Below are 17,240 nucleotides of genomic sequence, written 5' to 3'. Positions count from 1 at the left end.
TCAGTTTCAAGGTGCAGTCTCCTCTCTTCTGCTTGGGCTTTGAGTTTAAAAAGCTCAATCTCATGGGCCCTAGCTCTCTGATTATCCTCCAGCTCCTCTGGAGAAATAACCCTACTAGAGTGGTTGCTGCCAACCCTAGAAGCTGGCCTATTCACTGGCAAATCACTGGATACAAAAGCATTCTCCTTTGTGCCTCCCTCTCCAGTAACATCTTCTGTAACATGTTTGGCCTCCCACTAGGCCCTTAGAGCTTTCTGTAGCTCTTCCTTGTTTGCACTGCCCTTCACTGGGCATCCAAGCTGTTTGCAGAACTGCTTCAGCTGCTCCTTTTTATAGATGAGCAACTCCTGAATTTCAAATTCCAATTCTACTCCTTCGCTTGCTGCTTTCTGAGACATGATGCTTCCTGACCTTTTCAAAAATAGGTTTCACCAAAAAAGAAAAAATCTTGTGCAACCTGTGCTGCTAAACTAGACTAGTGATGTACAAGAAATCACTGCAGGTCAAGTGCAAATATTAGTTCAAAATCCACACCGCTGTCCAACAATGTTAGATCTGGGGGTCCCTAATTGGCAGAGGTAAGTACCTTAGACCAAGTAGGGACCCTTGCTTCTAGTCAGGGTGAAGGCATACACACAGTAGATACCCCCTGCTCACCCCCTAGGTAGCTTGGCACGAGCAGACAGGCTTATCCCTAAGGCAATGTGTGTAATAAATGCACCCAACACAAACAATGATCCCCAATCCACCACAAACTGAGAGCACAAAGGTAAGTATATATAAAAAAATATAACTTTATCTAGTTGCAGCAGTAAAAATCAACAGTACACGATAGTTGCTTCTTTAGGAAAATGTTGCACTTAATCTTAATGGTTGCACTTGTGTTCAGGAAGTTCTTATAGAAAAATCAGTCTCAAGTCTCTTAAAATCAGTAGTAAAAATAACGCTACTGACTTATCTCCAATCAGCCCTTAAAACGAATGGTCCCAGTAATGCCAGCGTGCTCTCAGCCTCAGAATCAGCCCTTCGAATAAATGAGCCCCAAGCGCTGCAAGCGTGCCTCACCGAGTATTCTATGGGCACCACCGTGCCGATCAGAGCTGACTCACACCCAGCCCCGGCCGGTCCCGGCTGCTCTCCGCCCGCTCTCAGCACTTCCAGGGAGCGGCGGGGAGCGAGCACAGCGCTTCGTTCAGGGACACAGGCCAGGGGCAGTCAGCACTCGCGTGCTCCCTCGGCGAGGATGGGTCTCGAGGACGTGACTCCTTGCCGCTTCAAGCGCGGCTCCGACGATCGATCGTAGGCTTCCTCAGGACGGACCAATGATGTCGCGGCTCCGCAGAGGAGCCCCTGCAGCCACCCAGGAGTCAGCCAATGATAGTGCGGCTCCCGGGACAAGCATCTGACGATGTCGAGCCGGCAGCCAATCAGTGCGCGGCCTCTGTGATGACGCGGCAGCGTTGGTCCAATCCCAGCGCGGCGTTCACCGAGGGCTCGTCCTCTTTGACCAATGGGAGCGCGGCGGCTTCGTTTTTCGGCCCCGCAGCTCCGACCAGGGACGGCAACCTTTGAAGGGTGTTTCTGGCCCCGGGCAACAGCGGTGAACAGGCTGCAGATGATTTTTGAGGGCGCAGGTCACAGCAAGACCGCCCTCACGGCCACACAATCTTTTTAGAGCAGAACTCACGAGGGGAGACACCACGGACCTCCGACCCTCGCTGAGTATGTGCCGATGAGCACACCGATCTCTGCCCACGCTCAGCAGTTGGTCATAAAGCACGCACCAGGCCAAAACAGCACGATCTTCAAAGCGTCTTGGGGTTTCTTTAGGAACCTTTTAACCCTGGGTTCCAGGAACAGGAGGCCAGCTCTTCTCAGGCCCTTGGAGATTCAGGTTGAAGACACAGCACACAGCAAAGTCTTTTTAGTTCAAGCAGGCAGGGTCACAGCACACAGCAAAGTCCCTTTCTTCTTCTCAGCTTTTAGTTGAACAGCAGAACAGGTCAGCCCTTAGAGCACACAGCAAGGCAATCTTCCTTCAGTTCTCCAGCAGTCCTTCTTCCAGCAGAGGTTTCTCTTGATTGTAGAATCTAATTTTCTGTTGTCAGGGGTCCTTCTCTTATACCCCAAAAAGTCTTTGAAGTTCCTTTGAAGTCTTTGTGCAAGTGGGCCCTGAGCCCGGTCTAAACCAGTTCTGGGTGTTGCTGGAGCACTGGGGCTTTCCTGGCTTCCTTCTTTCTTTCAGAGGTGGCAGTCACCCAGCGGGAGGTGGAGCCAGCATTGTGTTCAGACAGGCACAGCCCTATTCACTCCCAGGTGCTATCTCCTCCCACTTCCCTGGCAGCAGATGCAGCCTTTCATCCACGGGCTGACTCAGACAACCTCCTGGGGGCTCTGCAGCCCGTCACCCTCAAACCAGACAGTCAATCCACAAGCAGGCCCAGGCACACAGAAAGGTTAGACAAGAGAACAGCCACTTTCTAAAAGTACTATTCTCAAACACAGAATTTAAAAACAACCCTTCCTAAAAGATGTGTTATTAAATTCTGAGTTCAGGGATATCAATCACTTATGTCCCATCTTGTTCCTATGAGAAGATAGGCTGGTATCCATTGAGACCAGCCTCCCCCATGTTATTCTATAGAGCAAGATAACCTTACAGCAGTGAGCACACAAAATGGCTGCTGCTCACTACCAGAGCATGTGACTTGCACTAGTACATGCTCTACCTTACCCATACACTGCACCCTGCTCAGGGGGGTACCTTGAGCCTTCCATAGGGGTGACTGATGTGCACAGACAGGGAAGGGTTAGGCCCAGCCAGTGGGGACACTGGCCAGGCGGACATGGCAGTCCACTGACTGCACCCAGGCACTGCGCTGGCAGGCCTGAGACACCATTTTAGGGCTACTTATGTGGGTGGCGCAATCTGCGCTGCAGGCCCACTAGTAGCATCTGTTATCACCAGCCCTGGCACACACAGTGCACTTTACTAGGGACTTCATGGTGAAACAAATATGCCAATCAGGTATACCCAATCAATATGACAATGTACATAGGGAGCACTTACACTCTGGCACTGATCAGCAGTGGCAGAGTGTCCAAAGCATCTAAACCAGCAAAAACGAAATCCAGCACAGCATCAAAAATACAGGAGGCAGAGGCAAAAAGATGGGGGAAAACCACGCCAAGGGTGTCAGGTCTAACAATCTTGAAAACAACTTAACGGAGCTCTAGGCTTAAGCGACCATTTTGGTCGCTGACAAGCTCCGCCTCCATTCGTGGGAAATTCTTGGACCCTGTGAGTGCGTGCTAATTCTTCCTGACAAAGGAAGGTTGTGCAATATATATATATATTTCCCCATACTCTGTTCCGTTTTTCCGGTTCTGCAGCGCTCCTCGTTGGTGCTTTCTCCTGCGGCTGAACCACGCCGCTTCACATCACATCACTTTCCCTCCTGACAAGGAAAAAATGGGCCGCATTCCCGAAGTAGAAATTAGATGCTTTCTTTTATTAGTTACATACATTAAGGGGCTGACAGCGCTCTAGATCTAGAGCGCTGTCAGCCCCTTAATTTATGTAATATATATATAAATATATATCCACAAAACTCCTCCTAGAAGGGAAGCCTCCGACCCTGCAGGGTGGCTCCTAGAAGGGGAGCCTCCAACCCTGCAGGGCGGCTTCAGGCCCAACAGGCACAGAGCAGTCTGTCTAGTAATAAACAGAAAATCCATTGCCCAGTTCTGCAACAGCAGTGCATTATTTCAAGTACAAAAAGCATCATGCTCTTCTTCCTTACACGTTTGGCTCCAAATGAGCCTTAATCACATATATGTGTATGTGTATATATGTATGTGTGTATATATATATATATATATATATATATATATATATATATATATATATACATACATACATACACGTGTATGTATGTGTATATATATATATATATGTGTAGGTCTGTGTATATATGTATGTGTATATGTATGTGTGTATGCAAATAGCTCCTGCTATTGTCATCCAACTGCACCCACCATGCGGGTTTGGTGCTGGTCAGGCGGGCGCAGGACCCGCAATTCTAATCCAAACAGTCCTTGCACTTTCGCGCAAAAGAATTAACCGCACTCCGAGACCAAGGAGAATAAAGTATTATTGACTGACTCGTTTCAACCGGAACGGTCTTTCAGAGTCCCTTTCCACACCCCGGAAGTGCTCTATTTTCTAGTGAGTAAACAATAATAGAGCATGTAAACAGACTCAACAGGAACACAATATGTTCTCTTGTTTTGTTTCCTGGGCGGAAAGACTGCCCACTGTGATCATTGTTACTTGTGAGAAAAACACATCTATATGTCATACAGTGATGCCCACATTGTGATTAGTACATATGTGAACTTTAAAAAAGAAAAATACGTATTTGTACGTTCGGACAGAAACAACAATGCATGATTCCCCTATTTAACCTCATAGCTGCTGTCGTCGGCCGCTGAACGTTCGGAGCACTACCTGGCTGGTGCTGCGAACGTTCAACGGCCGACGCGGCCCCGCCCACTCTTTGGAACACCCAGCACTGCGCCGAAATAACGGCCGCAACTAAGGCGTTAAAGCGGTAGCTACAAAATACATGCCAAGTGACACTCATGGTACCAACAGTGAAATACCTTGTAATATTGAATTGAGCCAGGTGGCTAGGTCCCTCCCTTACAGTACACTACATCTCCCTGACCGTGTTCAAAAGTTCCAAACACTCTGAATGCTATTCAAAAAATTGCAAAAAAGAAATTAATTCAAAATAGAAAATAATACAAAACCAAAAAAGGGGTCTGCTCTATGTGCTATCCTTTCCAGTCAAGCATCTTAGCGCATTATTCAAAGGTATGTTACCATACAAGGAAATCCACAATGGGTATTCCACAATAGAGACTATCCTAAATGTACGTGGTGTAGTGTAGTTCCTATATTCCCAATAGGCTCTGCGCATTGGAATAATATAAACAGCAGTGTAGACGTAGGACTGAGGTCGACTAGGTCTCTACTGACTATATTAGACTTAATTAGTTTTGCCAGCTAACTCAGAGGTCACTAGAAACTTTCTCGAATAAACAAGGAGGAGTTTAACTTCCCTAGATAGACAAGAATGGATTAGCTTCTGACAACCATTGTTGTTGTTGTTATTGTAATACTTTATTCGATAGCAAGGTATCATAAAAGTAAGTACATCATAAGTTGAATTAAAATACAATTACATCATAAAAAGAATAAAAATTGCTAAAGGAATATTCAGTTATAAATTTTGTTTAAAAAAGGAGTTTTCTAAAAATTCATAGTTAGTAAAAAGGACAAGAGCCCAGATGAGTATGTCACAGCAAAAAAGGTGCTAGTTAGTAAAGTGCTAATTCGGACAGTTTTACAGATTTTAAACATCTACCCAATCGCACCAGCTTGGATCATATTTGCCATGCACTCCCTAGAAATTTTGCAACCCCGGCAATTATCATCATGGAGGTAGTGTCCGTTGTCAGGATGCGGAGGGCCACTGAGCACTGCCTTGTCCCCAATTCTCTACAAACTGGGCTTAGCCATCTTTTCCTTGCCCCCTTGTATGCCCTACAGGCAAACAAGAAGTGACCAAGTGTTTCAGTGGGATTAGGGCACCCCGGACATGCCGCTTGATGATGTTTAAAGTTTTTCCACCTGCTGGTAAAGATATTCAGGGGTAAGGTGCCATGCCTCATTTTAAGGAACAAAGATCTGTCTCTTGGTGAGGTGATAAAATCAAGGAATGGCTCCAGCCTCGGCATTGGCTTGTGTGACAGAAATTGGTCGGTTAGAGCGCCCCACTTTGGGTTTAGCGAGTCCCTTTCTTGGATCCTCTCCCAATACAGTTTTTTAACAGTGTCTTTCGGTGGGGGCTGCTGTGATAGCCATTCTTCTTTAAGTCCCAAGTTAATCACCAGGTCCCTTAAGTTTTTCAGCCAAGGAATCACCCCAAAGCCATTCAACTCAATAAGTTCGTCAAGGACTGCAGCATAGTGGCTAAGATCCGGCGTCCTTCTAAGGCGAACCCAAAATAATAAAGGTCGGAGGCCGACAATGTCTTTGATTGAACGGCGTCCTAAGTCATGGAGTAACGGTTTGATAGGGGTGGAGACCGGGAGACCCACTAGCTCTCTCATAAATTTGTGCTCAGCTGTGGCTAAATCAGTAACTCTTTCAGACCCCCAAAGTTCGGAGCCATAGGTTGCAGCAGACAGTGCCTTAGCCTCGTACACTGCTAGGACAGGGCTAATGGGTTTGCTGGATGTCAGACGATGATCTCTGGCAATTGCTCCTGTCACCCTTTTAAAGTTAAGCAACATCTTAGCAATATGAGCGTCCCACTTCATTTTACGATTTATTCTGACCCCAAGGTAATCAAATGCTTCAACCTCCTCCAATAAAGTGCCTTTCAGTGCAATGTGGATTTTCTTCGATTTTTTTTTGTTTCTAGACAAAACCATCAATTTGGTTTTGGTGGTGGTAATTGTAAGGCCACGATCTTTACAAAAGCTGCTAAACCTGTCTAGAAGTTTCTGGAGACCAGAGGGGGTTTTGGACATGAGGAGAGTGTCATCAGCAAAGAGGAGGGTAGGTGTTTTTCCCCCAGCCAGGGTGGGGGCATCCGCTGGGTCCTCCCACAAATGGTCTGCCACCCCATTTATAAAGAGGGAGAACAAAGTCGGAGCCATCACACACCCCTGGCGGACCCCCCTCTGCACAGGTATTCTCTCTGTCAGCTGACCTTCATTCCCCCATCGGATTCTCGCATATGTACCATCATGCAATCTTTTGATTAGTTCCAGGAGGTATCGTGGAAGGCCCATCTCGTGCAATATCTGCCACAATTTGACCCGGGGGACAAGATCAAAAGCGGTTTTAAGGTCAATGAAGGCCAGGTATAACGACCCTTTGCCAATAGAAACGGTCTTCCAATAGGTTGCTGTGAATCTAAATACTTGGTCCATTGTACCTATTTTTTGTCTAAAACCCGCTTGTAGGTGTGTTAAAATGTCCCCCTCTTCTAGCCAGGCCCCCATTCTGGAGATAAGAACCCTGCCAACCACCTTTTGGATGACATCAATTAGGCTTATTGGCCTGTAGTTGGCAGGGTCCTCTCTCGCCCCCTTCTTGTGAATTGCGACTACCTCCGCTCCCTTCCATGAATCTGGGACTGGGTAGCCCTTTAACAATAAATTCATCAGATGAAGGATAAGGTTGGCCCATAATGTGGGGTCATGAAGGATTAGATCACCTGGCAGCCCATCTGGGCCTGCGGCCTTCCCACGGGTTATACTTTTGATAGCTGACTGGACTTCAAGAAGTGTAAAATAATCAGCGGGTTCAGGTGGCTTAGGCACTATCTCGGGGTCTGGGGGGACGATCAGGGGTTGCTCTGACCTTACCTCGCTGCAATAAAGATTTGAAAAATGCATAAACCATTGTTGTTCGGTTATGGTATTAGGGATAGGATCTGAGCCCCTTCTAGTTAATTGATTTATTAAGGCCCAAAAAATAGTAGAATCTTTTAAGTAATCCGCCTTTTTTAATTCCTGCCAATGGTCCTCCTCCCAAACCCATTTGGCAGATTCTGTAGATTTTTTATATTCTTGTCTGGCCAGCCTTACAGCTACAGGATCTTTTTTCTGTAAGGCTGAGGAGATGGCATTCCTTCGATCTCTACATTCTTTAGTGAACCATAGATTACCTTTTTTCAGTACATGTTTTATCCCTCCCTTGGACCCCCTAATTTTAAAACATGACAACTTTGCTCCCTCAGAATAAGAGTGTATGTCTAGAGTCGTGTGAAAACAATAGACAGCTATTTCACTTAGTCAAGTGTGCATACTTAGTTTCACCAGAGTGCAGAGAAATAGAGAGACGGGCGTTTTCAATAAAAGGTGTTATTTATTGAGCAGTCTTCTTTCTCATGCAAGAGAAATGAATTGCCACAATTATAGTAAAGTAAAGTGCGTACAGTAAAAGCAGTATTCTAAAATAATACTGTAAAAGCATTGATATGGTTTCTTAGCCATATGATACTTTAAAATAGATAAAATATATGCATACATATATATTGACTAACGTACTCAACTGGTGCTTCTAAATACGCCTACCCCGGTGTACCTGACCGAAGCCTAATACGTGGGAAGGAGTAATTAAGTAGCAGTGTAAGTTAAGTTGGTTTTGCCAAGAATCTGAATCAAGAATTCTCTTTAAGGGTTTAGTCTGCTCCGTTCCTGGGTAATAGAAAGCAGGAGGTCTGGTATCTCTCTCTCAGGACTCGATATCCCAGTAACCCGCGAGGGTATCTGGAAACACCGGAGCTGGATTTCTCGGCAGGAGAAAAGACAGCGTCTCTCTCAGTGCGTCAAAAGGGAGAGGCGGCGTCCGTGGGCTCTCGCATCAGCTGGGCTCTCGGGCAAGTAGATAGCCGCTCTGCTCCCAAACCACTGTGTGTTTGCTTAAGGCAATGTTGGTATATTTATACCTGAAAGGTGCCGGGTTTGACGTAAGGTTGGACATAAGACGTCAATAAAGATGTCACTAAGAACTGGCTGTTCTTACAGTGCTCGCAGGAGTTCTAGGACAAATCAAAACAGAAGCCATGGGGATTTCCCAGGTTGCTGTAGGTTTGTTTTGTTTAGAGAACTCGTTGTACTTTCTAGGAGTCCGGGGGAGTAGCCTTGCTTAATGTGGACTGCATGGGCTACGACTAAATATGGATATGATTCTTATGCCTTTATAAGGATATTATTTATTATAACCACATAAGGGCATCAATTAGGAATATCGAATTAGGTTCCCACTCCACGATCTAATGTCCCTCATTACTAAAACTAAAGCAATAATAAACATATAATGGTGCATGTGTTTTCCAACCCACCCCAAAATACATAATTTGCATTTGAAATGGTATATGGTAAATACACGAAAATGATTGTTACTGTACGCTTATCAAGCAGTGATTTCATTTAGTTAAAAATGCATATATATATTAGCTGAATGAATTGCGAAAATTACACATGAAATGGCTCAGAATACAGAAAAGAAGGTCGAGACCATTCCATCACATATTAATACAAATGCTGTACCGTGCTAGAGGCTGAGGTAATATATTGTCTCTAGAGTTCCAAAAATAGAAGCTCTGTTCTCTAAGAATAGTTCTACTTTAAGCAGAGTACATGTGCCAGAAAAAAGGTAAATATTTTGGAAGTGGGAAAAAAATAATTTCGCTTTCAGGGGAAAAAATATTTTCAGTAGCTTTTGTTTATCAAAGTTGAAGGCCGAATTCAGAGTTCAGGGAACGCTGTGTGCTCGTTGCTTAAAAAGTTATTCTTTCTGTTCAGGGGAGAACATCATTTCAGACAGACTCGCAAAAAATTGGTCTACGACATCAGGTGAAAGTTCCACCAAGTTTGAAAATGCCGCAACAGTGCAGTCGTGAGAATGATTGCTATCATCGATGTCAGGATCAGCAATGCTCACAGAAGGTTGTACCTGGGTGATGCTGATCTCATCTCGTACTTCACTGCCACATACTCGTAGTGGTGAAGTTTCAACGAATGCCGTCATCAGAATGGGTAGCCGCTGGGGACAACACGATGCATGAGCCGTTACAGGACCTAGCAAAGTATCTGTATCCATTGGTACTGCTGATGGTAGTGTAAGACAGATGTCCAACACGCATTCTTCTCCGCATAGCATACATCGAAGCACAGGTAAGATGCAATTTTGCCAGATAGGTCTGAATCAAAGAAACCAGGTCATATTCAGATCTCTTAGCCGGGCTAATCCTAGGACTTTAGTTGTGCGGTCCCGATAGCGTATAGCTAGGATCGTTTCTTCTATCGTTGCTGGAGTCTTGTCTGCAACTTGGCTTGCCATATCGGAGCAGAAGGATCAAAAATAAAATTCCTGCTACGAGTCCCAAAAGTAGTTGTAGGCCGCCAAAGACAGAATGGACAAAATTGGGAAAAATGCCCAGAACTGTTTCGAAGGGTGTTAACAGTCCCGAAAAAATTGTCTTAAATACATGTGCGATGCCACTGGTATCTGACATGTTTAGGATTTGGCGTAGCATTTCTACGAAATGCACGGGGCAATTTGTTGATAAAAGGGAATGTATCTCTGCCGTTGTCCTTGCAACTTGCAGATCATACGTTTCTTTTGATGACGTTAAAGGCACAGTTGTCTGTAAAAGAACAGACTTCATTCTGCTTAAAGTATCAATTCGAATAGAATAGATATTCAAAGAAGGCCAAATTGTCGCCTCCGTATCTGGAGTGCTGTTTGGATACAATACTTGCATACAGCAAGTGACCATGGAACTTACGCTCACGAGATAGGCTTTCCCTGGCACCATGCCACAACAGCTGGGGACGTTTATTAAAGTATAACTCCCGTTTGAAAGTTGTCTAAAGAATGGCTCTATCTGTGTTGCAGGAGTGTCGTGCAGGTGACATGAAAGGTTATTTGAAGACCCTTCGCAGGCTCCATGCAAGTTAATACCTTGACAAAGAAGTGTACCGCCCAGTGATCTTTTACAATTGTTTCCACTAAGAAATACATTCCTTTTCTTTTCACTGTAACATGTGTGTGTATAAGGTAATTTCCATGTTGACTTGATGTACCCTTTACCCAACCTTTCATACTGGCCCGCTGGTATATACTCTTGGCAGTATTTAAATTGGAAAGTTGTTATCGGAATTGTAATTATTCCGTGTATTATCCATTCAATGACAGGTCTTTCTGACATTGTCAATGGTAATCTCTCAAGTTTTTCAATGCTCAGAATCGTATAGTGTGCTCCTTTTTGTGCCAAACTGATTTGTTTATCAGTAAGGTTAAAGATAGAGAATGACGTGTTGATTAAACGCCATGGTACGTAGCCTTAACGCAGATTTTGCAGCGTCCAGCCAAGCTGTACAATAGAACGTAATTGGGACTGACCGTGTTGTAACATTAGTAAGTCCTGCTCTATTATATCAATAGCAGATGATACAATACTGTCCAGTGAATAAATTCTGGAGGACAGAGTCATTAACCCATTGTCCACAACAGAAAGTGATTTTTCCAAATTAATACGATCAATTTCTCGTATTTTCTCTGCTGTTTCAATTTGCATTACTTTCCAAGCTTCGTTGTACGCAGCGTATATACCGGCCGCTATGAAACGTTTTTGACGCTGTTTGCGTGGTCCCATTATGAAATCACGCAAGTCAGCACCGTCTTTAAGTAAAGTCAAGTGTTGCTTAATTTCAGCCAGTGTGGATTTTTGTAGCCATTCAAGGCATAGTTTCCCTACACTGTATGTTGTTACTAACCCCGGATGTTGTCTCTGGGAGTATCTAGGGTCTGGCCTAGTCATTTTGAACCCCTGTATTTTGTTCAGGAATCTATTTTGACAGTTATTTGTGTCTGTGGGCCAGATCAACCATTTTTTCCAATCAGGATGTGTTCTGTTTTGGTATAAAATACGGGATCCGTCTATCTCCATGTCAGTAGTGTTATTACTATCAGGTATGGGCTTTGGAATAGACGGTTTGTTTAAGTCTTTAATCTTAGCTAGGCCAAGACAAGTAGTCTGTTGAATGGTGTCATTCAAGAATATTATTTGTTCTAGGATCATGCAGGCTCTAAATAATGCTTCTAAACCTTGGACCTGCCATTCTTTTGTACCCCAGATGGTTTTTGTTTCAATGTTGTTTTTCCAGAATTCAAAACCAAATGTAATCATTTTTTCATAAAATGTTTCGGAATAGATCAATTTAGTATTTGTCAGCATTGTTTTCATTCCTGTCTTATTTAACATTTTAAAATAAAACGTTTCTGCATCCCTTGTGTTAAACCCTGAGAAGTATGGGAATTTCTCATAAAATGTTTTTGAGCTGCTTTTAGGTGGAGTTGCACAATGTTCCCATTAATTATAATTAAAAACATTTCTAGGTTGAGCAGATTTATGCAAATAGTGATGACCAAAATGATTATAACAATACATTTCTTCATAATTTGATGAACCCTGTAAGTAATCATGTTCTGTACATTTTGCTGACATTACTAAATCTGACATCATATCATTGATACTTTCAAAGTCCCAATCATCAGAGAATGTACTTGGTTTTACAAAGTCACTTAGTGAAACCTTGAACTGATGTGGATATTTCAAGAGCTCAATCGGGCCATAGATTTCATAATCCGTTTTGTCCCATGCTACCCCACTGGGTATTGGATTGGCTGTGACATTCACTGACGATAGTTCTCTTTTCTCGATGTGAGATGACTTGTGAGGCTTTAGGACCAAGTTGATGTTCTGACTTGCTGTGTCCATTGTACTGTATTTTCCTTCAATGAATTTTCCCAAACAAAGAACCATGATGAGCCAAAGCAGGAGGAAAAGTACACCTAACACAATCCAAAATTCAATCCATGGAGAAATCAGATAGGTTTCTTTGAGTTCATGAAAGAGTTCAGTTACTTTGTCTTTGAAAGTTTTTGTTGCTGGCGTTTCTTCAGGTTCGCTTGGATTTTCAGAAAAGTTATCGAAATTGATGAAGTAGCCAGATGCAGTTCTGTCAATTGTTGGAATTGCTTCCGGATTTTCATTTGCTTTTGGATCTGTCTTTGTATCATCAGCAACGTCTGAGGATACATCATTGTAGACAGGTGTTTCTTGACGAACTGTTGCAATTTGGGTTTCAAGAGGCACAAGTTCCATGGCTTTGTTGCATAGTCCTTTTTTAGGTTTCGCCTCGCCGAAAGGCTGCGCAGCAGACTTTCTGCGCAAGGCGAAAGCTTATGTCTAGAGATGTGTACTCATGTCCCGCCCCTCTGTTCCATTGGCTAGCTCCATAAATGGAGGCTAGCCATTGGAACAGAGATCTGTACGTCATGGCCGGAGCAGATTCGTGGGCGCTCCGGCCACTTTTACTCATCCCGCCCCCTTGCGATCGTCATGCGGCGGTGGGCGGTGTTTTTAAAAAAAATGTTTACAGCTTTGTTTTCCACCATTTCGGGAGTGTCCTTTGCAGGGGTGGGTTGCGCAATGTCCTGCTCTCCGTTCCCGCCCCCTCCCGCTGTCCGTGTGCCCGTTCCTGCCCCCCTCCCGCTGTTTGTGTGCCCGTTCCCGCCCCCCCTCCCGCTGTCCGTGTGCCCGTAGGTGCTTGTTTATCAATGCTGCCACAGCTTTGAGGCATCGGCGTTCCTATGAAAGGCTGTCACTTGTTCATTGTGCATGCTGCTTTTGTGTGCAACGCTCTTTTGTCTCCGAATCCTTGCTTCTGATAATACAGAGGTTGGTGTGTGTGTATTTCTATCCCGCACGCTGCTGCTGTACGCCGGGGTTTGCAGCCTCGGCGTGCCCTGCAGGCTGTCACCGCTCGCTGCCATGGCTGATTAGTGTTTGCCTTTCCTCTAGTCAATGACTCGCTCTCTCCTTTCCGCCTCCTTGTGAATATTTCGGTGCCTCGGCAACCTGATGGGGAATCTTCCTCCCATTCATTGTGGCGCGAGGCCAGGTGGAGCGGTGCTATGGGAGTGAGTGCCCGGACTCTGCCGCGAGCCGGGCCAGCTGCTGTAACACTAGATAAAACAGCACATGTCTTGCTCGAGAGTCCATTTTGATGCTTTTCATTGACATTTAAATCCATTGTTGAATGTTCCTCCATCCTTTCCTATCAAATATCAAACATGTGTCTTATTATTTTTTTATTTATTTAGTGAAGCCTGCTTTGCTGCTTTTTTTCTTCTTCTTCATTTAACGTGTTTTATATCCTTCCCTATCTAAGGCTCGGGGTGGGGCTACCCATAGGCTGGTGTGAAGTCCGTGTCTCAGTAAGACTCAGGGGGAAACAGCAGCTGAGTCATCCTTCCTTTTAGTCATCCATCCATCAATTCGTTCACACCATCCATCTATCTATCCACTACTCCACTCATCTATCCATACCCCTTGCACTCACCCATCCATCCATCCTTTCACTCAGCGACCCAGTCATCCATTCATCCATTCACTCTTTCACTCATCCCTCCATCCATTCACTCTTTCACTCATCCATCCATCCATTCACTCTTTCACTCATCCATCCACGCTTTCAATCTGTCTATCCACTCTCTAATCACTACTACTCTACTACTCACTCTACTACTCACCCTCTACTACAATACTACTCACTCTCTACTCACTCTCTACCCACTCAACTACTCTAGTTCTCTTTACTACTCACTCTACTACTCTCTACTCACTCTACTACTGTCTACTCACTCTACTACTCTCAACTATGTTCTACTCACTCTACTACTCTCTACTATCCACTCTCTATCAACTACTCACTCTCTACTACTCTACTACTCACTCTCTACTACTCTCTACACACTTACCTCGAATTATACATTGAATCTTTAGTAGTCATATGTAGTAACCTTCATATTACAATATACAATCGTAATATAATACATGTTACTCGTTTTAAGTCATTGTCTGTACACATACTCAACAGTTCATTTATCTAGTATATCCACAGGTTATCATAATGACTGCTGTACACGACTTGTTCTGTGTGTGTTTATAACTCCATTGCGGTACTCTAAATTGAGGGTGTTTGGCTAAAACAGGTATACACTATTAAAATAATAAGTGAACCTGAAACTAAGTGCTAATTCTATGTAAAACATAGATGTGAATTGTGCATAAGAAATAATAAAAAATATAATAACATTATCACATTTCTTAATCTGCTCAACAGTGTTTGCTGCATCGCTACAGTTAAACGAATATAATGGTACCAATACCTTTGCGTAAGTTGTAATCATCATTGTACATCAAGGGAAAATAACGGAACTCCCACCTATACAGTTCTATTATTGCGCAATCAGAAACCTAGAACAAAAGTGGGCATACCCTCACATATATTATTGATACTAAATGTTTTTTCTATCGTTACGCCCATTATAAGAAATTATGGAGATCTTCCCCCATATTCAAGCCTCCCGGGCTTTTACTGTTAAGGAGCACGATATATTTCGATTCAAGCCGTCTGAGGCGTTTCTCATTGTCGCCTCCCCTTTTACTTGGAATGACAGCATCTATAACAAAGTATCTGATATGATTGGGGTTTTGATTATGAACACTTTTAAAGTGCCGAGCTACGGGGTAACTTAGATCGGCATTAACAATTGCTCTCAGATGTTGAAGTATGCGCTGGTGAACGGGTAACTTCGTGCTACCTACATAGGTCAGTTCACAGCTGCATATGAGCACATAGACAGCTAGTTCCGTGCGGCAAGTGTAATGACCTTTCAGGGTAATAGGAGAAGTGTCGAATGGTGTGGGGTGTGTTTTTACATTCACCCCGAACTTGCAGGCTCGGCAACTACTACAACGGTAAAACCCCCTGCGGGGGGATAACCAATTGTCTCCTTTGGTCAATTCCGGGCTACTGCATACTAGGTCATTACGCATGTTATATGCTCGTCTATATGTAACTGTGGGTGTTCTAGGCATAATGTCTTTAAGCACCTGATCTGTAAGGATGATAGGCCATTCCTTTTTGATCAATTGTGTGATTTGACGTGCTTGACGGCTATATCCTGTTATAAGGCGTATAGTGCTGTCTTTGTTCTCATCTTGTACTTTGGAGTTTTGTGTCCTATCAGGGTTAAGTAAATATGACCTATCTAAGCGGTTCGCTTTGGCCATGCTTACATCCAATCTTTCTGCATTATAACCCCTGGCTAGCAGTCTATTTTTGCAATCTACAGGACCTATGAATGCGCAAGAATTCCCCATAGGGGATTGCTGTGATGGTGAGGTATGGGTGAAAGCTCTTAGCGTGCAGGATGGTGTTACCTGCTGTGCTTTTTCTAAACAAGCTTGTGCTTATTTTGTTTTGTATAATGTTCACCTGCACATCAAGGAAAGTCGCTTCGTTCGTGCTGATATTAGCTGTAAATTTTAAATTCAGCTGATTGTTATTTATGTCCTCTACAAATTGCTTAGCTGCTTGCATGGAACCACGCCAAATAATAAAAACGTCATCTATATATCTCCAATACTTTATCACATTGTTTTCCCTGTATGTTGAATGGTGACCTTGAGCACATGTTCCTCCCACCACCCCACGTGGAGCCCCGCGTAGGTAGGGGAAAAACATGCGCCCATGGCCACCCCCCTTAATTGCTTGTAAATAACATTGTTAAATGAAAAGACATTGTTATTAAGACATTTGTCTATCATGTTAATAAGCATTTTGTTATGTTGGTATACTTCTATGGGACGTTGGTCTAGGTAGTATTGAACAGCTCTTAATCCATCAACATGCGCTATGCTGGTGTAGAGCGTAGATATGTCTATTGTCATAAGTAGGAGATCATTAGTCCACACACATTGATTTAAAAGATGTAGGAATTCTGTTGTGTCCTTGATGTAAGCTGGCAATGAAACTGCAAACTCTTATAAATAAAAATCAATATATTTTGATGTGTTCTCGAAAACACTATTGATTGCTGACACTATGGGTCTGCCAGGAACCGGTGTTTGTTGTTTATGTACTTTGGGTACAAAATAGATATTTGGTAACACCGGGTGGACTTTATGTAAGAATTTTAGTTCATCTTTCGATATGAGTCCTTCCCGTTTCCATAAATAGAGATCTTTTTCATACGAGTCCTGTATCATTTTTGCAGTTTCGAAATCTATTTTGGCATAGCATGTTTCATCGTTGAGATGCCGGTAAGCTTCCTCAATATAATCTTGTTTTGCCCAGAGCACTATATTGCCGCCTTTGTCTGATTGATTAATCACGATTTTATTGTCGTTTTTTAATTTTTGCATCAAGTTGTTATAAGCCTTCATGGTGGCATTCGGCGGTTTGTGTTGCTTCATGATCTTGAATTGGAGTTTTTTAAGTTCTTCTATCAGTCTGTCAGCATAGATGTCTATAGCGTCTCTAGGCATACTGGGATTGAATGTCGATGCCGGTCTAAATGAACTGCTACTGCTGCGATTGATTTCAATGTCCTCCGTGTCAGCGATCGTTTGGGTATTCTGCTCAAGTTGCTCATCAGAACGCAGTTGATACAAATTTCGCATTAATCCGACATCTTTGGCTTGTAATCCGCTTATTTGCTTGCCAATTGTTAGGCTTTTTTTCTCTGTTGTGCATTTCTTAATGGCATAGTATTTCTTCAGTTTGATTTTGCGGAT

At 43.6% G+C, this 17,240-nt stretch overlaps 1 protein-coding gene across 3 annotated transcripts in view; it reads left to right on the top strand.

The window, feature by feature from the left end:
- CENPC (centromere protein C) overlaps positions 1 to 17,240 on the top strand; it is a 1,220,926-nt gene that overhangs the window by 166,198 nt on the left and 1,037,488 nt on the right. The window lies entirely within an intron of this gene.

Source organism: Lissotriton helveticus, chromosome 2_1 (assembly GCF_964261635.1).
Source record: "Lissotriton helveticus chromosome 2_1, aLisHel1.1, whole genome shotgun sequence".
Taxonomy (NCBI): Eukaryota; Metazoa; Chordata; class Amphibia; order Caudata; family Salamandridae; genus Lissotriton; species Lissotriton helveticus.
Note: the sequence above shows the minus strand (reverse complement) of the source record. Positions and strands in the feature narration are given on the sequence as shown.